Raw genomic sequence first — 24,670 nt, forward strand, 5'->3', positions numbered from 1 at the left:
CCCCAGGGTCCACCGTGTTCTAACAAATGACAGGGTTTCCTTCTTTCTCACGGCTGAATAATAGCCCATTCCTTATGCCCCGCATCTTCTGAAGCCATTTATCTGTGATGGACACCTAGGCTGTTTCTCTGTCTTGGCCATGGTGAATAATGCTGCTATGAACATGGCAGTTCCAATATCCTTTTTTAAATGTCCTTTGGCTCTATACCCAGAAGTGGGATTGCTGGATCATTTGGCAGCTCTATTTTTAATTCTTGAGGAATCTCCAAGCTGTTTTTCCTAGCGGCTGCACCGATTTACATTTCCACTAACATTGCACAAAGGTTCCCTTTTCTCCACGTCCTCACCAACGCTTGTTATCTCCTGCCTTTCTGATCATCACCATCCTAACAGATGTGTGGTGATAGCTCATTGTGGTTTTGATTTGCATTTCCCTGACGCTGAGTGATGCTGAGCCTCTTTATGTACCCGGGGGTCATTTGCATGTCTTCCTTGGAAAAACGTATATTCGGTTCTCGTGCCCAGTTTTAAATCAGATTTTTTTTTTTTTAACTCTATTGAGTTGTGAGAGTTCTTTGTATCTTTTGGATGTTAAGCCCTTATCAAGTGGCTGATTGCAACTATTTTCTCCCATTTTGGAGGTTGCTTTTTCATTTCATTTTCCTGGTGGCTCAGATGGTAAAGAATCTGCCTGCAGTGGAGGAGACCTGGGTTTGATCTCTGGGTTAGGAAGAGCCCCTGGAGGAGGGCATGGCAACCCACTCCAGTAATCTTGCCTGGAGAACCCCGTGGAGAGAGAAGCCTGGTGGGCTACAGTCCAAGGGGTCGCAAAGAGTCGGACATGACTGAGTGGCTAACACTTTTCATTTCATGGATGCTCTCACTTGCTGGGCAGGAGCTCTGGAGTTAGCGGAGGCCCGTTTGTTTATCTCTGCTTTTGTTGCGCCGTCTTTAGTCCATCGCCAGCCTTTGATCTTCGCACCAGATCAGACTAAGCTGAGAGCTGGTCAGTCCTCCAGCCTCACTTCTGAAGAATCTGTTGGCTCTGCTTCTTCCACGGGGCCTCGTCCAGGTTTTGTATTTGTTTAGAGGTTATTTTTAGCTGGCTGGACCAGCGTTTGAGGTAAATCGTGTGGGTACTTATGCAGCATTATTTTTTTAAATGATCATGACTATTTTCAACTGGTTATAAGTTCTTAGGCAGAAACATTTCCTTTTTAAGGCGCCGTTTTTCTGGCAGTTAAGAAGACTAATCTGAAAGATTAGCCAAAATAGCTGCTTGTTGAATTGCTTGAGTCCGGGAAAGACGGGCGCTGCTTCTGTTCAAGACGCTCGCTGGGGTGAGAAGGAAGGAGAGACCGAGGATTGCTGTGCACGCCGGTGAGCAGTGAGCTCCTTTCTAGAACCAAGATTTCTTTTTTCTCTTTCTTTCTTCCTTTCTAAAAACTAGAAAACTCACCTTCATCAACGATTAAGAGCATAAACTTGACCCAGAGACCCATCCCCCCAAATTCAAGTTAAAGAAAGTCCATTGAGACTTCCCTGGGTGGTCCAGTGGTTAAGACTCCTCTCTCCCAAGCCAGTGGGCAGAGGTTCAATTCTTGGTTGGAGAACTAAGATCCCGATGCTGCATAGCATGTCCAAAAAAAAAAGAATCACTGGAAATAATAAGTGCAGACTGCCAGATCCTATCCCAGGAGAGCTCGATTTAGAAGAATTGGGGAGGCCCTGCAATCTGCATCTTTTCATTCATCCCAGGTGGTTTATAGACTGCACTTTCTGAAACGGTGATAAATACAGATGTCCAGAGTCATCTGATTTTTATTAATCCATCAGATCGAAGGATGGAGAACTTTTTTTTGGACCCAAGTTGAAAGACATGTTTAAAATAGTTCAATAAAGTCCCAAAGAATTCACGCCCATAAAATATAGGTTAAATGAAAATGGAAGAAATATTTTAAAATTTTTGATGAAAGTAGGTTTTGTTAATGCAGAGGAATTTCATTATCTGTCTCCATATGAGTTTTTTAAAAAATATTTATTTATTTGGCTGCGATGGGTCTGAGTTGTTGTATGCGAACTCTGACCTGTGGCAGGTGGGATCTAGTTCGCTGACCAGGGATCAGATCCAAGCCGCTTGGCACTGGGAACGTGGCGTTTTAACCACTGGACTACCCAGGAAGTCCCCCCATATGAGGTTTTTTTTTTTTTTAAACTTTGAACAAGTAATAATTCTAGATTTCACAGGAAGTTGCCAAAATGTATAGGAAGGTGCTCTTCAAACAGTTTTGTCCAATGGTGATACCTTGCATGACTATCGTAATATAATATTTTTCTATACAGATAGTAACATACATGTAGATAGTAGACATGAGGTGTAATAACTGGGAAACTCAATTGATATAATCTACAGAACCAATTTAGATTTCACTAGTTTTACTTGTGTGTGCACGTGTGTGTGTGTATGTGCCTGTATGCAATTTTATCACACATGTTGATTCATGTAAACAGCGTCACGATTAAGACACAGAATTGTCCTATCAGCACAAGGGGTCTGCGTGATAAGCTATCTCTTTCTGCCTTACTTACTCGTCTTCTTGCCCCACCATGGGTGGGCAACCCCTAGTTCTAATCTGTTTTCTGTCCCTATGACAGAATCATACATCGCAGCTTGTGTAACCATTCACCTGTTCTCGGACGCTTTTGTTGTTTCCACTTCAGGTTGTTACAAGTAGAGCTGCTATGAACATTCATGCACAGGTTGTGTATGAGCATAGACTTCCATTCTGCTGGGATGAATGCCCAGGAGCGCAATTGCTGGGTCATATGGAAAGAACATATTTAGTTGTGTAAGAAACCTCCAGACTGGTTCCCAAAGTGGCTGTCTCATTTCCCATTCCCACCAGCCATGGATGTGTGATCTGGCTTCTCCACATCATCACCAGCATTTGGTATTGTCACTATTTTTAATTTTAGCCATTCTGACACATACATAGTGATACTTCATTGTGTTCTTCGTTTGCATTTCCTCAGTGACTAATGATGTTGAACATCTTTTCATGTGCTTGGCATCTCTACACTTTTTGTTGAAATATCTATGTATTTTTTTGTCCATTTAAAAATTAGATTTCTTTTTCCTTTTTTTTGGGGGTGGTGGTGCCATACTTCAAGGCTTGTGGATCTTCATTCCCTGATTAGGGATTGAATCACAGAAGTAAAAGTGCCGAGTCCTAAGCACTGGACCACCGGGTAATTTCCCTAGATTTCTTGTTTATTTTTCTGTATAGAGTGTTTTTTACTGTTGAATTTTGATGGACATTTATGTATTCTAGATATTCCATTGAAAACATCTTTATTTTCCTTCCTGATCACAGAGGTCATGGATGTTCATTATTTTTAAACTTCCAGCACTTCTGAAATATATAATATAGAATGTGAAAGTTCTCTGATATTCTAGCAGAGATGTAACCATATTAACTGATATCAGAGGATTTTTTTTCTTCTGCAGGTACTATAAACCTATTCATGTAAATACTTTTTTTTTTTAACCAAAATGAGATGAATGCAAACTGCTTTACTTTGCTTCTTTTTTTTCCATTTCATAAGGTATCCTAGACATCTTTTCTCACGGCTGTTAGAGACCTACCTCCTATTTTTTAACATCTGCATAATAATTCAGTTGTACGTGTGAAACTTCAAAACTACAATGAAAGCATTCACTTGAAAGCCAGGAAAGTTCCCATTGTATTTTGTTTCATTTACGTTGGAGATTTATCATCCTGAAGCACACGGCTGTTCTTAGGAGCCAAGACAACATCCAGGTTTAACGGAGCTCGTGCTTGAAACTGAGGTATCAGTCATGTGGACCAGTGGTCTGTTAAGTTTTTCTCAAGTTTCCTTAAGAGCCTGTCACCCTCCTCTCCCCGAGTGTTTTTTTTCTAGACGCCTTTGACTCTGGCATGGATTAAGCAGCAGGAAGAAGCAGGCCTGGGCGTCAAGCTACAGCCAGTCCCGGGAACACAGCTTTGGGTTCTTTTCTCGGCCGCTTTGTGGAAACTGATCTTACGTTTTGCACAAAAGCTTCTTCCTTTCCTTCTGATTTAGATGAACAGTCGAAGCCCCAGGGCTTCCCTGGTGCCTCCGATGGTAAAGAATCTGCCGGTAATGCTGGAGACCCGGGTTCCATCTCTGGGTCGGGAAGATCCCCTGGAGAGGAGAAAGGCAACCCACTCCAGTATTCTTGCCTGGAGAATCCCCATGGACAGAGGGGCCTGGTGGGCTACAGTCCATGGGGTTGCAGAGTCGGACACGATTGAGTGACTAACACTTTCACTTCTCGAAGTCCCAGCAGTGCCTCCGTGGCTCCATGTCACCGGCGTCCTGTTCTCTCCTGACCTCCTCCCCGCCTCCTGGCTGATCCCAGCCTCCGCACCCTCCTTGTCCCTCCTCAGAGCCTCCTTCTTTGAGCTACTCCCCCCACACTCCCCCCATGGTGACTCCCATTTCCTCTCCCCCTCCAAGTCTTTGTTCCTTAAAAAAAAACAGATTTGATCCTTTACTTTAAGTATAGTATGTTTATCAAGATGAGTCAGTGGTACGATCTGCTGCTGCTGCTGCTAAGTCACTTCAGTCGTGTCCGACTCTGTGTGACCCCATAGACGGCAGCCCACCAGGCTCCCGGTCCCTGGGATTCTCCAGGCAAGAACACTGGAGTGGGGTGCCATTTCTAGTTTATGCTTATTGCCAACAGAAAGGCTTGGGAAAGAATGTTTCAGTACTGTAAATGTAGCCTTTTTTTTTAATGCCCCAATTTTTAATAAGTCCCTGCATGGCGTGGGACTTGGTTCTTCTTGGTTCTCTGACCAGGGATCGAATTCATGCCCTCTGCAGGGAGAGTGCCAGTCCTAACCCACGATGGCCGGGAAGACCCTAAGGCTCTTGGATACTGTATTCAGAATATTCTCCTCCCTCTATTTTCGATAACAGAAGGAGATCCATTAAGTGATCTTTTTGTTTTCTTTTATTTGGCCTGATTTGCAGCCTATGGGATCTTAATTCCCCCAGTCAGGGGTCAAACCCAGGGCCCCCCCACCCCCACCCACCCAATCACGGCAGTGAGAGCAGAGTCCTAACCACTGGACTGCCAGGGAGGTCCCTTACATGACCTTCTTGGCACTAATATTCTTCCCCCTCAGTCATTGGTAACATCATTGTATCTATCCAGAGCAGCTAAAAATCCTCCTATCAATTGAATATGAATTGAAGGATGAATAGGACTCTGACTGCTCTCCTTCAAATGGTGATCTCTATTCACAAATTTCGTTTCTCCACAGACCTTATTATCAGGATGTTTTAAGTTGTGGTAAAATACACCTAATATAAAGTTTTACCATTTTAACCAGTTTTAAGCATCCAGTTCAGGGGCATTAAGGACATTCACACTGTTAGGCACCCATCACCGCCCTCATCTCCAGAACTCATTTCATCTTCCCCAACTGAAGCTCTGCTCCCCTTAAACACTCACTCCCGGTTCACCGCCCCCTCTGCAGCCCCTGGCGCCCACTCTTCTACTTTCTGTCCCCATGAATATGTCCTCCAGGGACTTCATAGAAGTGGGATCACACAGTATCTGTCCTTTCGTGTCTGGTTTATTTCGCTCAGCATCACGTCCTCATGGTTCACCTGCGTTGTAGCGGGTGCCAGAAGCTCCTTTCTTTCTAAAGCTGAAGAGCATTCCGTTGTGTGGAGGGATGCATTCTGTTTATCCATTTATCATCCGTCTGTGGACAAGAGTTGTGTCCGTTTTTCGGCTCTTGCGAATAATGCCTCGTTATCTTTTCATTTAGTGTAAAGTTATGTTCCACAAGTGTAGGAATTGTTGTCTGTTTCGACCGTGGATGTATTTCATATGCCTAAAACAGAGCCTGGTACACAGTAGGTACTTACTGAGTGAATGAGTGCATGAATGCGCTCCTCTTTGCCCATTGCTGTTGCTGGGGGGCTGTGTTCTAAGGCTCTCCAGCCGTCATGCGTTAGAGGTTCTAGGTCCATTTGGCCAGCACTTTGTCCAGGTGCCTGCCCATTCATTCATTCATATTTATTCTGCTTTTACTATGTGCTGGGCCCTGAGCCAGACACAGGACGCATGGTGAGCAAAACCAGGCCAAGTCCCTGCTTTCTGAGCTCTAAGAGGGGACACAGACATCGTCAGATAATCGCACAGACTTCTTGTTAAAGAGAGCCATGGAAAGGCACTTCTCCTCCACGCTTTTTCCACTGGATCCAAGTGGCCCACTTGTTCTTTTTTACTGTTGAGTTTTGAAAATTTCTTATGTATTCTCAGTACAAGTGCTTTGTTGGCTATGTGATTTGCAAATAATCTCTCCCAGTCTGTGATGTGTCTTTTCATCCCCTTATCAGCGTCTTCTGTAGAGCAAATCTCTTTAGTTTTAATGAGGTCCAATTTATCCCTTTTTTTCCCTTTATGGAAACGAGATGATCGTTTTTTTTTTTTGCTCGTAAGACATGACATGAAATTGACCATTAGTGGCCACTTAGCACATTCGGAATACTGGGCGACCGTCACTACTGTCTAGCTCCAGACGTTTTCATCAGCCCAGGAGGAAACCCCAGGCTCATTCCCTCCTCTGCACAGCCTGTTTTCTACCTCTGCGCATCTGCCAGCATTTCACAGATAAATGGAACTATGTCATGACCTCTCGTGTCTGGCTTCTTTCACAGAGCGTGATATTTTCAGATGACAGAGTTTTGATCAGACTCGTGGCTCTGCAGTGACAGTCTGCATTCCTGTCGGGTCCTCCATCAGCATAACATTTCTTGGTGGGGAGCCACACCGTGTGACTTGTGGGATCTTAGTTCCCTGACCAGGGACTGAACCACCTGGCCCCTTTATTTATTTGGCTGCATTGAGTCTTAGTTGCGGCATGCTGGATCCTCGCTGTGGCACATGGGCCCCAGAGTGCCTGGGCCCCGGAGTGCACAGGCTTAGCTGCTCTATGGCACATGGAATTTTAGTTTCCTGACCAGAGATCGAACCCAAATCCCCTGAATTGCAAGGTGGATTCTTAACCACGGGACCACCAGGGAAGTCCCTCTATATCCTTTTATATCTGAATCTGCCCACTCCTCCCTGTCCATCTCCACTCCTGCCATCCGAGCTTGTGCCCTCATCTTTGCTGCTGCTGCTGCTAAATTGCTTCAGTCACGTCTGACTCTGCGCTACGGACCATAGTCCGCCAGGCTCCTCCGTTCAGGGGATTCTCCAGGCAAGAATACTGGAGTGGGTTGCCATGCGCTCCTCCAGGGGATCTTCCTGAGCCCGGGATCGGATCCGCATCTCTTACCTCTCCTGCATTGGCAGTCGGGTTCTTTACCACTAGGCCTTTGTCTTTGACCTGCATCAAATCCCAAACTTGTTTTTCTGCCTCCTGTCTTAACCCTCCAAACCTCCCTCCTCCCACACACATCTTTCCAAAATGCAAACGTGACCCAATCCCCTTTCCCAATCCTTACCCAAGTAATGACTCTCAGGCACCTCTCATCAAAGTCTGGGGCGATTAATCACTACATTAAAAGACTCATGGTGTGGGGAAATGTAACTCACAGTCAGGAGGTGCTTTACCTCACTTTATCCCAGCCCACTCTTGATCCTGCCTGGGGAAAAAAAAAAAAAGAATGTGATGGAGCTCAGAGCATATGGTATTTTTAGAAACGAAAGTAGGTTCTTTACTTGGGAAACATGTAAGTATTCTGAGTCCACCCATCCATGAAAAAATCACCTTCAAACACTCCAGGCCCTGAGGATTCCAGATAGAAAGGTAAAAAGATGGTATATTCTTAAATTAGTCATTTAATTGGAAATGGAAAAATTAGGTGGTTTTTTTTCCCCTATTTTTCGGGTGCACCACATAGCTTATGAGATTTTAGTTCTCCGACCAGGGATCGAACTCACAGCCCCTGCAATGGAAATGCACTTTCTTTCTCTGGCGGTGTCAAGCCTCCGCTGAGGCACGTGGGGTCTTCACTGTGTCACGTGGGGTCTTCTTGCTGCAGTGCATAGACTCTAGCTGCAGTGCTTGGGCTCAGTAGTTGGGGCAGGCAGGCTTAGTCGCTCTGTGGCAGGTGGGATCTTAGTTCCCCGACCAGGGATCAAACCCCAGTTCCCAGCGTTGCAAGGTGGATTCTGGACCACCAGGGAAGTCCCAGGCCTGTGCTTTTCAACCACACAGCAGCTTTTAGGTGGGTCAGCAATGAAAACAAGGATTTGGCTGGGGATGCTGGGTGCGTGAGGCCAGGTGAGCAGATCCAGGCATTCAAAGGTCCCTATTGACAAATAAACATTTGCCCCATGGGACCCGACCACCCAGCATCTCCCCAACATGCACCTTTTAAGTGTCGGCAAATGAAACAGATAGAACCTTGAGCTTAAAACGGGATGCTTGCTTTTTGGCAAATCCATTGTAAGGACTATCGGTCTTCAGAGGTTGTTTTTCACTGACCCTTTGGAGTATGAGGCTGTACTTAGGTGTACCTTCAAATCATAGCTGTTTCAGAAATTCATATCAGGAGAACTTCGTTGCTGGTTACTTACACAGTACGTGGTAAGACCATTTGGGAAATTTAATAAAATTTCATAGTTAACCAAACAAATGAAAAAAGCCTTTTCAGAGGAGGAAAATGGAAATAACTTTTTAAATGCCCTTTGTCTTTTAACCATGGAGTTTTGCCTTGACTGTGGCTGCTTGCCACTGTCGTTTTTAGAGCTGAGGTCTCATGCATAAAGCCTAGAATTCTTCTGTTGAAAGGCACTTCCTTCTGCTATTTTATCACCTTCCTGGTTTTGTCTAATCTCACCCAGATTATGGTCGTATTTCTTGGCTTTTTTTAATGTGCACATTAAAATTTCAAACACAGAGTCTTTGTTCTGCAGTCTTGACTTTTCGTGCACCCTTAGGCATATTTTGGGACTCTTACAAAGAAGAATGTTTTGCTTTAAATGATCTTATATCGTTAAGCCTACTTTGTCATGTTCAACTTCTCAAATTTTCATGCATTCTGATGAGGTATTCTATTTAAAGAGTATTTTGTTTTAATTAAGCCCATCTTAAGAGACATTTGGTTTTTGCCAAGAATGTGCTTTCTCCCTTACAAATCAGTTATATTTATAACATTCATAAACTAACTTACTAGCAAAGGCAAAATCTCAGCTGCACTGTGGCTGTGTCTTCTAAGTTCATGGGGGATCCAAGGAAAAAAAGAACAGGTTAAGCGAAATCAAGACAAATAAAGACACTTAAACACACGTGGACTTTATTTCCAATATTTTTTTTCCTTCTGAAATACTGGGTTTTAAAGTTGTTTTACAGACAAATTTCTCATCTCTGGAAAGAAGGCGGAGGGTAGGTTGCTATGTTTGTGAGCAAATTGTGGAGAAAACTACATTGGAAATTCCAATTCTCCCTTTGTTCTATTAGGCTGCATCTAAAAATTCAAGTTTATCTTTTCCTGAATATGACAATAAACACCCACATAATAGAGTATACAGAATATAACAGAAAAATAGAGACAGGAGAATGAAAGTCATCTATCTCTTATCAAAAGGCAACCACTGTTACTATTTTGGTCTATTTTGTTCAGAATATTTTACATGTAACTTTCTTATGTGGTTAGGATCACATCATATACAATAATTTTTTATCCTGTGTTTTTATTGTGGTAAAAATACACATAACAAAATCCGTCATTTGAACCATCCTTAAATGTACAGTTCAGTGGTGGTGAGCACCCATCACCACCTGTGTGTACCATGCATGTACGCTCAGGTCGTGTCTGACTCTTTGCCACCCCATGGACTGTAGCCCGCCAGGCTCCTCTGTTCATGGAATTTTCCAGACCAGAATACTGGAGTGGGGTGCCATTTCCTTCTCCAGGGCATCTCCCCAACCCAGGAATCGAACCTGAATCTCCCGCATTGGCAGGCAGGTTCAGGAGACATCTTGTTTTCAATGATCTGGGACAGGCAAACGCAGTGTCTCTAACTAGGTGTGCCTATTATTAAATTCCACACCTCAGTGGATAGTTCTTGCTGAGGTGTGTGGAGGGAAAGGTGAAGAAGTAAAATGTGCCTCCAAGGTCACAGGCACTCAGACCTGCCTGGTGGGATGCAGACGAAAAAAATCCTCCAGCAACTGAGTTACAGCTTGTGTCTTTGCCACGGGACTTCTCACCACATCCTGATATGCCACTTCTTGCTTCCAGGGAAGAGTACCTGGGATTTAGACTGGTAAACAAGTCAACTCTTGGTTGTCATTGATGGCCGGGGACAAGGATGATGCATAAGTAAACAGGTAACTTTCAAAGTGCATTTTAGCTACTATCATTGTAATTTCTTCCCCTACCAAATTTTCTCTAAGTAGCAAAATGGGATTATTTGGAAGGTGGTTCCTTTCTTCTGGGCTTCCCTTGTGGTTCAGCTGGTAAAGAATCCGCCTGCAATGTGGGAGACCTGGATTCCATCCCTGGGTTGGGAAGATCCCCTGGAGAAGGAAAAGGCTACCCACCAGTATTCTGGCCTGGAGAATTCCATGGCCTGTATAGTGCATGGGGTGGCAAAGAGTTAGACAAAACTGAGCGACTTTCACTTTCACTTTCCTTTGTTCTATTTTTTTCTTCTTTCCTGGTCTTGTAGGGTGTGGATAATCCAAGGGCTGGATACTCATTGTCCAAGTAAGAAATAGCTACAAAGATGTTAGATGAGAATACCTCTATAGACTATAGAAGAAGTCTAAAGAAGAAATACAGATGGCCAATAGACACACGAAAAGATGCTCAACATTGCTAATTACCAGAGAAATGCAAATTAAAACTATAATAAGGTACCACCTCGTACCGATCAGAATGACTATCATTAAAAACTCTACAACTAACAAATGCTAGAGAGGATGGGGAGAAAAGGGAACCCTCCTACACCGTTGGTGGGCACGCAAGTTGGTGCAGCCACTATGGAAAACAGTACTCAGAAAACTAAAGAGAGAATTATCATATGATCCAGCAATCCCACTCCTGGGCATATGTCTGGACAAAACTCTTAATTCAAAAAGATACTGTACCCCTCTGTTCATAGCCGCACTATTCACAATAGTCAGGATGTGGAGACAATCTAAAGGTCCCTCGACCGACGAATGGACAGAGAAGACATGGTGCGCGTATCAGCAGAATACACTACTCAGCCACGAAAAGAACGACATACTGCCACCGGCAGCCACGTGGGTGCAATTAAGGATGATCATACTAAGTGAAGTAGGTCGGAAAGAGAAAGACAAATAACATATGACATCACTTATATGCGGAATCTACAATATAACACGGATGAACCTGTCTACAAAACAGACTCACAGACACAGAGAATGGACTTCCGGTTGTCAAGGGGGCGGGGCTGGGGGCGGACGGAGTGCAAGGCTGGGGCTAGCGGGTGTACGCTATTGTCTATAGAATGGATGAACGACAAGGTCCTACTGTATGGCACGAGGAACTATTCCATCTCCTGTGATAAACCATAACGGAAAAGAATATTTGAAATAGGAATGCATGTATCTGTATAACTGAATTAATTTGCTCTACAGCAGAAATCAACGCAATACTGTAAATCAACTATACTTCAATAGAAAAACATTGTTTAACGTTAGATGATGCACTAGAAATTAATAGGTGTCCCACGTGCTGTTTTTGGAAAACCAAAGTTCAACCTGATTTCATGGGACGGGCCCTCTACCTTAGACCCCGGGCTCTGAGATTTCCCGACAGAAGGCAACTTTATGCTGTTTTATCCTCAGGATCAACTATCAGTCCGCTCCACGTCCAGTGCCCAGCTCAGTGGGCAGCTCCCCCTGGTTTCTGGTTGTGGGAGATTCAGGTGAGGGCCGGGGAGAAACCATCTTTCCTTCACCATCCCCCATCTCTTTTCATATTCTGGTTATTAATAATTAATTCTCCCCGTTAATTCTCAGTGCTCTGTTCTTTTGGACCAGGCCAAAGCACACTTTGCTTTTCCTATTTCCTTTCACTCTAATCATGAAATCCCTCCAGGCTGAAGCTTCTTCTCAGAAACCTGGCAATTAGAAGAGGCAGCGGGTCTCTCGCCAACACTTCATTTGGAGCCGCGTCATCAATAATTAACCCCAAGTTACACTCAGCACACAAATGCTCAGCACACAAATGCACCGGGTGAGATTGGCGAGGGCGCGGGCGCCTTCTCTCCTGGGTTTTTACCCGCGTTTGCGAAATCCAGGAAACGGACGCAGCCCGTTCCATTAGCAGGAGTGAGCCGTCCGCTCTGGAACACTTAGGAAACCGCAGCCCAGACGCCTCTCTCCTGCACTTCAACTTGAGAGTTGTTCGTCCAGCTGTTGTCTAAGGCCCAGGACAGCGCTTTCTCCCACCGGCATCTCACAGGGCCGCCCAGGCTGCAGCTGTCCTGCGCACATTTGTATTTTGACTTGTTGCCTACTGAGTCGCATCCCTGGGGATGACGGTGGAGGGTGAAGGGTGGATTCCGAAGGAGCTGTGGTCACCTTGACCCAAATCCAGTCCGTGGCTAAAACAGTCACTGTGAAAGGGATCTAGATGGGTTGGTGGGCTTCTTTTTTTTTTTTTTTTTTTCTCCCTTCCTTCCTTCCTTCCTCCCCTTCCTTCCAGGGACGGGGCTGGGGAACTAGTGTTTAATGAGGACAGAGTTTCAGTTTGGGGAGATGACAAAATTCTGGAGGTGGGTGGTGGTGGTGGTGGTGGTTGCATGACAACGTGAATGTACTTCCTTCCCCTGAACCAGATACTTTGCGATGGCTAACCTGGTACATTGTATGTTGTGCAGATTTTCCCACAAAAATGTATACAACTTTCTTAAAAAAACAAATCTGTTTTTTTTTTTTAATTCTGGTAAAAACACTGATTTTATTATTCAGAAAAAAAAAAAAAAAAAAGGAAAAGACAGAAACAAAATCCTGGTCATTTGCAGTATCTATCAGCTTTCAATTTGGCTCTCCTGTCCAGAAGTGTTTCATGCAAGAATCCATGTTTCCGGGCCTTTTTCAGAATTTTACTGTCTTCTTTACTTATATTAAGCTTGTGGTCCTGGAAGCTCTGGAATTTTTTTAGGTAATTGATTTCACACCCCACTCCAGTACTCTTGCCTGGAAAATCCCATGGCTGGAGGAGCCTGGTAGGCTGCAGTCCATGGGGTCGCTAAGAGTCGGACACGACTGAGCGACTTCACTTTGACTTTTCACTTTCATGCATTGGAGAAGGAAATGGCAACCCACTCCAGTGTTCTTGCCTGGAGAATCCCAGGGACAGGGGAGCTTGGTGGGCTGCCGTCTATGGGGTCACACAGAGTCAGACACGACTGAAGTGACTTAGCAGCAGCAGCAGCAGCAGATTTCACACTGACATTTCCTTTGTCTTCTTCTGGAATATCATCTTTTTTCTTGGTTTCTCTTTTGGCACAGGATCTGATCTTTACCATTTCTTCTTCTCCTGCCATTTCACTTTTTGCTTCTATATCACCTGCTTCATTGCATCTAATAAAACAGCCATTGGAGGCCAGTAAAGCCATTTTCCCATCTTGAAAGATGGGTTCTCACTGCTCTCTAGGTCCAATTGCATCTGAACGCCCAACAAGAAGTCCATCTGAATTTATACCTAGGTATTTTCCATAGCCAGATTTCAGGGCAATTCTGGAATCAGACTGTTTGACAGCTGTAAACTGCTCTGGAGGACTCGGGCCTCATCAGCTTGTTTATGTGAAGCTCCCAGTGTAAAAAGTCCATTGTCAAGTGGACTTGACATACTTCTGAACTTGCACTTTAAAATGGTTCGTTGGGCACTCTATTTGGGACTTCATGTTGGGATGGAAAAAGGCCTGGGATTGGGTGGAGACGTGCCCGCTCCACTGGTGCATATGTTTTTGGGGATCTCGGGCTCCGTCTCCACTTTCCTGCCTCCCTCCCCCATTCCTGCTCCGGTTCACGTGTTTGGCCACAACCATGGCCGAATACTCCTATGTGAAGTCCACCAAACTCGTGCCCAAGGGAACCTTTATCCATTTAGGTTCCTTTATCCATTTCAGTTGCTATGGTTCCTGAAATCTCACCAAAGTTTTTTACTGTCCCCCACATTCCAACAATTCTTCATCCACTTCTCTTTTTCTCTTCTCTTTGCTCTTTTTCTTCTTGCTCTTGGCCTTGGTTCCCTTAGGCACGAGTTTGGTGGACTTCACATAGGAGTATTCGGCCATGGTCATGGCCAAACATGTGAACCAGAGCAGGAATGGGCGAGGGAGGCATGAGAGTGGAGATGGAGCCTGAGCTCCCCGAAAACGTACGCACCAGTGGAGCGGGCATGTCTCCACCAAATCCCAGGCCTTTTTTCATTCCAACATGAAGTCCCAAATAGAGTGCCCAACGAACCATTTTAAAGTGCAAGTTCAGAAGCATTTAGCACATTTGTGATGTTGTGAGACCACCGCCTCTAACCCGCTCCTACACACTTTCCTCACCCTCGAAGGGAAACTCACACCCAGGAAGCAGGCAGTCCTCATCCACCATGCCCCCACCTCCGGCAACCTCCTCCTGGCTTTCTGTGTCTGTGTATTGACTTTCTCGAGGTATTTCATGTACATGGACTCCTGCAGCATGCGGTCTTTTGCGTCTGTCTTCTTCCGCAGGACGTCATGTTTTCGGGGTCCATCCACATTGTAGCGTGTGTCATTGCTTTATACAGCTGAGCAATGATTCATCGTTTACTCATCCTCCATTGATGGCTGATGGATACTTGGGAGTTTCCACCTTTAGCCATCGTTGTGTGTGTGTGTGTGTTTTTAATTACCATTTGATCATTTATTTTAGGAAATTTCTTTCTTTGTTTATTTCACTTTATTTTTGGCCGTGCCTCACGGCATGTGGCATCTTAGTTCCCCGACCAGGGGTGGAACCTGTGCCCCCTGAGCTGGAAGCGTGGAGCCTTGACCAGTAGAGACCAGGGAAGTCTTAAAGTTTGTTTCATTTTTAAGTTAATTTTTACTGGAGTGTAGTTGCTTTACGATGTTGTATTAGTTTCTGCTGTGCACCAAAGTGAATCACCTATATGTATACATACGTGTACATGTTAAGTCGCTTCAGTCGTGTCCGACTCTTTGCGACCCCATGGACACAAACCTGCCAGGCTCCTCTGTCCATGGGATTCTCCAGGCAAGAATACTGGAGTGGGTTGCCATTTCCTCCTCCAGAGGCTCTTCCTGACCCAGGGATCGAACCTGAGTCTCTGATGTCTCCTGCACTGGCAGGTTCTTTACCAATAGTGCCACCTGGATGCCCATGTATTCGTGTCCCCTCTTTTTTGGATTTCCTTCCCACTTAGGTCCCACGGAGCACGGAGCAGAGCGCGCTCTCACTGGCTCTCTGTTCTCACTGGCTTTCGGTTTCACCTCTGGCTGTTGTGCATCTGGCTGCTGTGACCGCCTGTGGGCCGGGATTTCCTTGGGCACCTCTGCCGGGATGGTTCAGATGCCCCTTGGCTTTCAGTTTCTTTCTCTCCCCATCAGGAAGGCTGGCAGCTGCCCTTCCTCACCTGTGGCCAGGTTGGTCCTGCTGGGGCCTCCTGCAGCTTCTCTTGGAGAACCTGCCGGGTGACATGTCTCAGTGGGTCACAGCCATCAGAGGCCACCCAGCAATTAGGCAGCCATCTCGTCATGCTCCCTGGGGAGGGTGCCCAGAGACGTGGGCAGGTAGTTCTGTCTGTCATCGGTTTTCTAGAAGCGCCACCGGAGGGGAGCTCATGGCCTTGAAGGGGCAGGTGTTGGAGAATCCAACTCCTTGAGTCACCTCTCAGCTAACCCTCCTTTTCCAGTCCCTGGATATCCTGTCCTACTTCAACTGGAGTGTGACCAGGGCGTGTGACAGGTGGGGACGCCGACATGGGAGGGGAGGACAGTGCCAGCGAACTGTGAGCCGGTGCAGTTCACCAGGCGACCCGCCAACATCAGGGCTGTCCTGGGGAGTCGGCTGCTTCCTGATTGTGGATCCAGCAAACACGCGTGATGGGCTTTTAGGATGTGACCGCATAGAGTCATCAGCCGTGGGGCTGCTTCGTCTTTGTTTCCCAAACCCTTTTAATTTATTATATTAAGGCGAAATTCAGCACACATAAAATCAACCATTTTATTTTCATCTCTGTGTGTGTGTGTTTAGTTATTAAGTCGTGCCTGACTTTCTACAACCCCACGGACTGTAGCCCGCCAGGCTCCTCCATTCCATGGGGTTTCCAAGGCAAGAATACTGGAGTGGGTTTCCAGTTATTTCTCCAGGGGATCTTCCTGAGCCAGGGGTCGAACCTGAGTCTCCTGCATTGGCAGGTGAATCCGTCACCACTGAGCCACCTGGGAAGTCCCTATATATTTAAATTTTTATTTTATGTTTGAGTGTAGTTGACTTACAACATTGTGTTAGTTTCAGGTGTACAGCACAGCGGTCAGTTATATATGTACATATCAGTTCAGTTCAGGTCAGTTGCCCGGTCGTGCCCGACTCTGTGACCCCGTGGACTGCAGCACGCCAGGCCTCCCTGTCCTTCACCAACTCCTGGAGCTTGCTCAAACTCATGTCCATCGCGCTGGTGATGTCACGCAACCATCTCATCCTCTGTTGTCCCCTTCTCCTCCCGCCTTCAATCTTTCCCAGCATCAGGGTCTTTTCCAATGAGTAAGTTCTTCGTATCAGGTGGCCAAAGTATTGGAGTTTCAGCTTCAGCAGCAGTCCTTCCAGTGAATATTCAGGACTTCCTTTAGGATTGACTGCTTTAATCTCCTTGCAGTCCAAGGGAGTCTCAGGAGTCTTCCCCAACACCACAGTTCAAAAGCATCAATTCTTCAGCACTCAGCTTTCTTTATAGTCCAACTCTCACATCCATACATGGCTACTGGAAAAACCATAGCTTTGACTAGACCTTTGTTGGCAAAGTAGTGTCTCTGCTTTTTAATATGCTGTCTAGGTTATATATATATGGTATGTACATATAGCTACTCTTTTTCAGATTCTTTCCCATATAGGTTGTAACAGAGTACTGAGTAGCGGTCCCTGTGCTACACAGTTGGTCCTTGTTTATTACCTAAAAATAAACCATTTAATTTAATTAATTAATTATCCTACTTATTTTTAGAGCTGGATGATTTATTTAATTGAAGTATAATTGCTTACAGTGTTGTGTTAGTTTCTGCTATGTAATGACGTGAATCAGCTATACATATACACACATCCCCTCACTCCTGAGCTTCCCTCCCAGTCCTCTAGATCGTCACGGAGCACCGAGCTGAGCTCCCTGTGCTACACTGTAGCTTCCCATTAGCTATCTATTTTTCTTTTTAAAAATTTTAAAATTTTGCCTGGACCTTGAAACATGTGGGATCTTCGTTTCCGACCAGGGAGCGACCCTGCACCCCAGGGCACTGGAGTCCTAACCACTGGGCCGCCAGGAAGTCCCCACCTTGGCCATTCTAAAGTGCACAATTCAGCAGCATTCAGCGCCTTCACAATGTCGTGCCTCCACCCCCTCCGTCTGGTTCCAAAGTACATGCCTCCCCTTCAAGGAGCCCTCATACCCCCTGAGTACTTACTCCCCAACCCGAACCCTCTGGCCAGTCATTTGAAAGTTCAGCTCTACACGTGAAGCCGGGCCTCTTGATGGATGTCCATGGCACGTGGTAGGAACTTAAAGAAGGAAGGGTGCAGATGAGGACATCTGTCACGTCCAGGCAGAAGGCTAGACACTCCCCGACGTGTGCTATTCCAGGGGTAACTGGAATGTTTGCCTTTTTCTATGTTTCAGAGGTTGGACCGTGTCTTAAAAGAGTCAGGGCAGTGGAGGCAAGATGATTGGCAGGGCCTCCACTTTCTACTTGGGTGGTGTCGGGCACAGAGTTTATTTCTTTACACACTTTTATTTTATTTTTCTTCCCTTTTTTATTGGACGCACCGCACAGCACGCAGGATCTCAGTTCCCTGACCAGGGATGGAACACCTGTCCTTGCCGTGGAAGCACAGTCTTAACCACTGAACCACCAGGGAAGTCCCATCCACAGCTGTAATTTATGTCCCTGGGACTCAGCTTCCTGGCCTCTGGAGGGGCCTAACAATACCTCTCTGGAGGGCAGCTAGGAGGGGGCTTCGTACAGAGGTTGGCACACAGCAGGTGCTTAGAAATTGTTATCAGAATATTGTGCTTATTCCACGATGGACATGGGAGGATGTTGGGGATGTTGCAGAGACTGACTGTGCTGTTGTCAGCGGGGCTTCGGGGGACAGCCACGTACCACTACTGCCTGTTCTAGTCCTGAAAGGGAAAGTGATAGTCGCTCAGTCGAGTCCAACTCTTTACTACTCCATGGACTGGAGCCCGCCGGGCTCCTCTGTCCATGGCATTCTCCAGGCAAGAATATCGGAGTGGGTTGCCATTCTCTTCTCCAGGGGATGTTTGCGACCCAGGGATACAACCCGGGTCTCCTGCATTGCAGGCGGATTCTTTACCATCTGAGCCACCAGGGAAGTCTAGAGAATTAAAAGGAGGTGGAAAGGTGAAGACCAGGGCAGAGACCTAGGAGGAACTTGCCTCCACTCAGGAGAAGGTGAGACAACTTGAAAACCTTTGAAGAAATGAGGACAGCGTCACACCCTGACTCACCTGTGCCGGTGGGTGTCTCCCTGGGATCGTCCGGGAGCCGCCTCCTCCTCTCCTTTGAACTCGGAAGCTGTGGAGGAGGGTTCCAAAGGCTGTGACTAAGCTCCCAGCCAGCTGACCCTCGCGGCCTTCTGCTGAGCAAGCAGGCGCCGGGCGAGCGCGCCCCGGGCAGCGCATTCATGTGGCTGAGCAAGAATGTGATTTTTGTTTGCCATGTTTCCAACTCTTCTTTGCACACAGAAAAATGCTGCGTGCTTGAGGGTGTGCCCCATTTTTTCTGGCATAGAAGACACTTCTTTAATTCCCAAATAGGATCTGGGATCCACTCTCCTGGTGAGGAAGTCACACTGATTGGCCGGGGACCCCCTCCCTACCATTCCCCCAACCCCTAAGGCATCTTTAGCAAGATGCTACTTATTCTAGATCATCAGAAAGGCAGAATCTGACCGTATTTGTTTCCTAGTGACAAACGATCACCAACTGGGTGCTTAAAATCAACAGAAATGTGGGGCTTCCCTGGTGGTTAAGACTTCCCACTTCCAATGCACGGGATGTGGGTTCAATCCCTGGTCGGGGAAATAAGATCCAGCATGCCACTCATCTCAACCAAAAATTTTTTAAAAACTAAACAAACAGAAATGAATTCTCTTTCAGTCCTGGAGGCCAGATGTCTGAAGTCAAGGTGTCAGTAGGGCCGACTGGAGCCCCTCTCCTGGCTGTGGGTGGTCCCCAGCAGTCCCTGGTTTTCCTTAGATGCTAGCTGCTTCCCTCCAGGCTTCGCCTCTGTCATGCGGCCATCTCCCCCGCGTGCATCCTCTCCTTATATAAGGACACCAGTCCCTGGATTTACGGCCCACCCTAATCCAGTATGGCTTCCTCTTAACTGACTACATCTGGACAGACCCTACTTCCAAATATGGTCATATTCTGAGGTCCCGGGTGGATGTGAATTTTGGGAGGGGGGACACGATTCAGCTCGGTACATGAACAAAAACTATAAATGGCAGCAAGGATCTTCAAATTCCAAACACACAAACCTGATACACAGAAAGCCAGACTACCTCCTTTTAAGTACAACCACATTTCATCAGTTTTCTTTTTGTCTGTTTTGTTTTTTTAGGTTAAACTTCTGGGGCTCCTTCACGCCCCAGGCAACACCACCCGGCCCCAGGTAACTGCCGAGCAGCTGGGGCCTTTGGGGAGCAATTAGAGGTACCAGGGGTTCTCTGGGGGCAGTGCTCTGAGGGAACCTGCACGTGTTGGGTGCCAGTATACAGAAATACAGCTAGTTTTTATACGTGGCTGTTGCATCCTGTGACCTTACTGAAGTCACTTCTAAGTCCCAGGGGACTTTTGAAACGGATCCCTTGGAAGTTTCTGTGTAGACAAGCACATCATCTGTAAATAGGAGCTTTTGTGTTTTCCTTTGGCATCTGTGTGCCTTTTCTTGCATTTCTTGCAAGTTCGTTCTGGCTCGAACTTCTAGGACTCTGAGGAGCGGTGGTGCTGAGAGTGAAATCCTGGCTTCGTTCCCAATCTCAGGGGAAAATCTGTCAGTCTTTCAAAAATAAGTACGATGGTAGCTGTAGGCTTTTTGTAGATGTGGAGGGGCAGCTGTGCTGCGTGGCACATGCAGACCAGGGACCAGTGTCCCCTGCAGCGGGAGTGCTGAGTCTTAACTCTACCTCCAGGGAAGTCCCCCCAGTTCTTTACACGACTGAGGAGGTATCACGTGTGGGACAATCCACAAGCAGAGGGCGTGTGGCGTGGCAAGGTGTGTTCCGGAGAACAGACTTGGAAGCAGAGCAGCTAGAAGGTGGCGGTGAAGGCGGGGAGCCCTTACTGAGATCCACCCTTGCCTCCCAATCCTGTCACCTACGTCCTGGTGGGCTCGTGGAAGAGGGAGCAGAGAAGCTTTCTGTGCGTGACAGGAGGAGCATCGATTGAGTGCTTACTGTGTGCCACGCACTCGTGGCATATGATAGATCTAGCTCTAGTTCTCAGAATAGCTGTATGGGGCAGAGTCATTGTCAGTTCCATTTCAGCCGCAGAAACTAGGGTGATAGGAGAGGTGAAGTCATTTGCCCGAGGTCGCACAGCCAAGAACTCAAAGTGCCCGGGCCGTCTGACTTTAGAGCCTGAAATATCCACTTAGCAGAGGTGACGTGCTGTGATGCCTCGTGGCTGGGACCTAATGACCTTACTGGGCAAAGTCAGTGAATGACGGGAACTCGTGGCTGGCTTTCGCCATCCGACAAGTCGAACTGCAGACTCACACTTGCTCGGGCACAATGAGGCTCTCTGGGTCATAGAATACTCTGTCAGGGGTGTTGTTCTGCCACTCGATTGCTGGCTAAGAGCGGTTTCTATTCAGAGGACAGGGACCACAGATGTCCTGATGCTTGTCATTTTCACATTTTTTTTCCTTTTTAGTTGCCTGTCCGACAGTCCACTCTGCACCCGGGGATGGGTTTTCCTAATGAGTTTAAGCTGCACACAGCAGACTCTGACCAACTTCTGAAGGGGACCTTTTTTTAAATTAGAAAAAAAAAAATTTTTGTTTTTAGTAGGCCAGGGATGTCCTATAAAAATGAAGAGGGAGATAAAAATAAGACAGCTTTTTATTACTACAGAAGACACTTTGTGTTTGAGAACTCAATTTCCACGTTGCCTCAAGTGGGTATGTGAAATGCCTTTCTTCCAAAGAAATAGCTCAAAATGGTGGCCAAGTTATTCCCACCCCCCCACCCCCCCTCCCCCGCCGCCCAAGTTTACCATTACTGAGAAATCTGGCCCGCCTTTGTTCTTGCAAAAATGCAAGTGACTAATCAATCCGAAAGGAATTAAGCTGTCCTTGGTAACGTGAAGCCACGGAACTCAAGTCAGTTGTGTGGATTCCAAGGGGGAAGAGAACACGATCCAGGTAGACTGCCCTGAATGATTGGAAAGGGAGATGGACTCTGTGAAGGAAGTGATGTCTGGGTCTTTGAAAATTTAATGAGGATGTGACTTGACACTTGGACCCCTGTTGTTCGCCTGGGCAGAGTGGAGAACGCTAGTCTGCACAAAATCATCTCCACTCCAATGAGACATTTTCTTTCCTAGATGAAATTAGATTTCTGAAAGCACTGTTTTCCTTTCGTGACTGTGATCTGGCAGTGAGCGGGCCACTGTGTGTGCCTTCCCCAGGCTGGACCAGATCCCTGAGCAGATGTAAGGGATTAGCTGGGGTTTCCATCTGCTGACGGTCACTGCTGTCTCTGAATCTCCTGACTGGTTATCAGAGGACACGGGAACTGCTTTGTGCAGGCGGCGTGGGCTGCCTCTTTCTGGCTGAGGGTGAAGAAACTGGCCTTGGCAGAGTTTGGGCTATTGTGATGTCAGTGCTGCGCGAGGACCCTTCTGTCCAACTGCATAGACTTTCTCTTGGAGGACTGAGATGAATACAAAGGAGAAGTCCTCTGACCTTTCTGGAATGTGTGCACATTTTTTTGATTTCTTAAGCTCTTTCTGCAATGGGCAAAGGCTGATAAATGGGTTTCAACATGTTTTCAAGATGTCTCCCACTTCTGATTCATGGTCGTCCAGCAGCAAAACCAGATACGTCCAATTCAAGCAAATACTGTTGCTTTCTCCCCTTCTTTGATACGGCCAGGCCCTGCAGTGGCTCACAGAGACATAATAAATACAGACTACAGTCTTGGTCTGAAGGAGTTTCAAGGCTGCAAAGCCAGTAGACAGGAAAACAGTAAGAGAAAGTCTAAATAGAGTTGTTGTTGTTCAGTCGCTCAGTTGTGTCCCACTCTTTGCAACCCCATGGACTGCAGCATGCCAGGCTTCCTTGTCCTTCACTCTCTCCCGGAGTTTGCTCAGACTTATGTTCATTGAGATGATGATGCCATAAATAGAGCAGGACATCAAATTTTCAATTAAATAATTATTTGAGTAATTATTTGCTTAATGGCTACATTCCTCCTAGGTCAGAAGGCCCTTGAAGGCAGGAAAGGAATCTATCCTTTTCATCATCCTATTCCCAGCACCTGGGCAGTGCTTGAAACCAATCAAGTCCCTAAATATGTATTGTCTGATGGAATGAGATTGCAACAAGGTTTTGGGTTTAACACTTGCTACTTTGGAGTGGTGTCTGCTACATGAATTGTTTTCCTTACAGGTTGACTTATAAAGCTTTCAACATCTAAGTAACATAAATGGGCATAAAGTGAGTGCCTATCTCAGTGGATAACTAGGATACTTAATTTTCCTTTGTAGGAGCAATCTGCCTGTGAGCAGATTAAAAAGTCTATTACCTTGGTGGGAGGGGCTTCCCCAGTGGCTCAGTGGTAAAAAATCCACCTGCAATACAGGAGACATAGGAGAAGCGGGTTAGATCCCTGGGTCAGGAAGACCCCTTGGAGGAGGAAATGGCAACCCGCTCCAGTATTCTTGCCTGGAGAATGCTATGGACAGCGGAGCCTAGCAGGCTACAGTCCACAGTGCACAGAGAGTCGGACAAAGAGTCGGACACAACTTAGTGACTGAGTATAGCACAGCACATCTTGGTGGGATTAAGAGACACTGGAAGGCAGCTCCTTTTTTAAAAAAAAAAAATTCTAATTTTTCAATTAGATATTCATTCCTTTGCACACTGCAGGTTTTTAAGTCTTCCAATTACACCATTCAAGTGCAGAAATAAAGGTGTACACCTTAAGCCTTTATTCTCCCAACACTTTTTGCAGGCTTTGTGGAAATGGAGGCCCTGGCTAAGCTGTGGGGATAATATTGATCTAACTCTCTGCTTAAAAATAACGGGGCTATGGTTGATTCTGATGGAAATGAGCTTAGGTGGTGATTGGAGAAGCAATTTTCAGAGTCAAACTTGGGAGAAGCATCTACAGATCACACTCTAAGAAACCTAAAGAATTCGGAACTGACATTGAAAAGTACTTAAAATTGATAATATCATTGAGTTCAAAGCTGCACATGTCACATTATCAAGTTCAAAGTATACTGTCATTCTTTCTCAGTAACTACGCTGTTATCTCCAAGATAACCAAGGCTACAGGAACAAGATCAGGAAGCCAAGTCTGAGGGCTGAGACCTGATACCCAGACCCCTTTTCTGCTGTGCCCTTGTCACGTAAGCAGCCACACATCTTATCTGCACCCAGAAGTATGTGGGGAGCCTTGAGCAGCACCCAAATGCTGGTTGTATAACTCTTGAGATTATTAGGAGATTGAATTCTTTGGAATCATCCAACAACCTCGAACAAAGAAAGTGAAAATGGCCCGTTTTGATAAATGACAGCAGAAAGTTCCTTCAAATCAATGGGCCATCTGTAGATATAAAACAGTTGCTGGTAAACTGTATTAGAGATGAATTATCTCCTCCATTACAATGTTTCCTTTTCTTTAATGCAATTTAGTCCAAGCAAATTGAACAGAAAAGCTTGGGAGGGGTCACATTCAATGGTGGTGGTGGTGTGGGGGAAGCAGAGAACTTACTGGAAACAAGATATGAAATGGGAAAGGAGGTCCGGAGCAGGGGCCAGCGGAGGCCTGCTGCCCAGAAGGCCTGTGCCGAGGACCCTGGCTGTGCCCACGGGAAATTGAATTCAGAGCTCCCTCTGAATCGTAAATCCAGGGCAGCTGGCAGCTTGCCCAGGGCGGCTTGCGCGAAAGGGCAGGAGCGTCTGCGTCTGGCCGACCCCTCTGAGGGTGGGCCCCAGGTGTGCCGGCTGGGGATTCGGTTCCAGCCTTAAGATAACGTTCATCCACAAGCTTTACACTTTATTAATGTCAAAGCGCACTCATCGCCAGGAAAGGAGAGCCTCCATGACACCCCAGAAAGGGTTGAAAAGCTGGAATGACTCTGGCTGGAATGACTCTGAAATGCCTCCGGACCAAGGAGGAAGGCTTGACTTTTAAAT

The 24,670-nt window shown here is 46.3% G+C and overlaps 1 long non-coding RNA gene across 1 annotated transcript; it reads left to right on the top strand.

Annotated features, from left to right (window-relative positions):
• Nucleotides 1-1,120: 1,120 nt before the first annotated feature.
• Nucleotides 1,121-12,931, top strand: LOC147344757 (uncharacterized). Its single transcript, XR_015154256.1, has 3 exons — nucleotides 1,121-1,380; nucleotides 10,279-10,367; nucleotides 10,709-12,931. It is a non-coding gene; the product is annotated as an uncharacterized LOC147344757 (long non-coding RNA).
• The last annotated feature ends 11,739 nt before the right edge of the window (nucleotides 12,932-24,670 follow it).

The sequence above is a fragment of the Bos grunniens genome, chromosome 25, assembly GCF_055505025.1.
Source record: "Bos grunniens cultivar Pamir isolate PY7600 chromosome 25, Bosgru_T2T1.0, whole genome shotgun sequence".
Classification (NCBI taxonomy): Eukaryota; Metazoa; Chordata; class Mammalia; order Artiodactyla; family Bovidae; genus Bos; species Bos grunniens.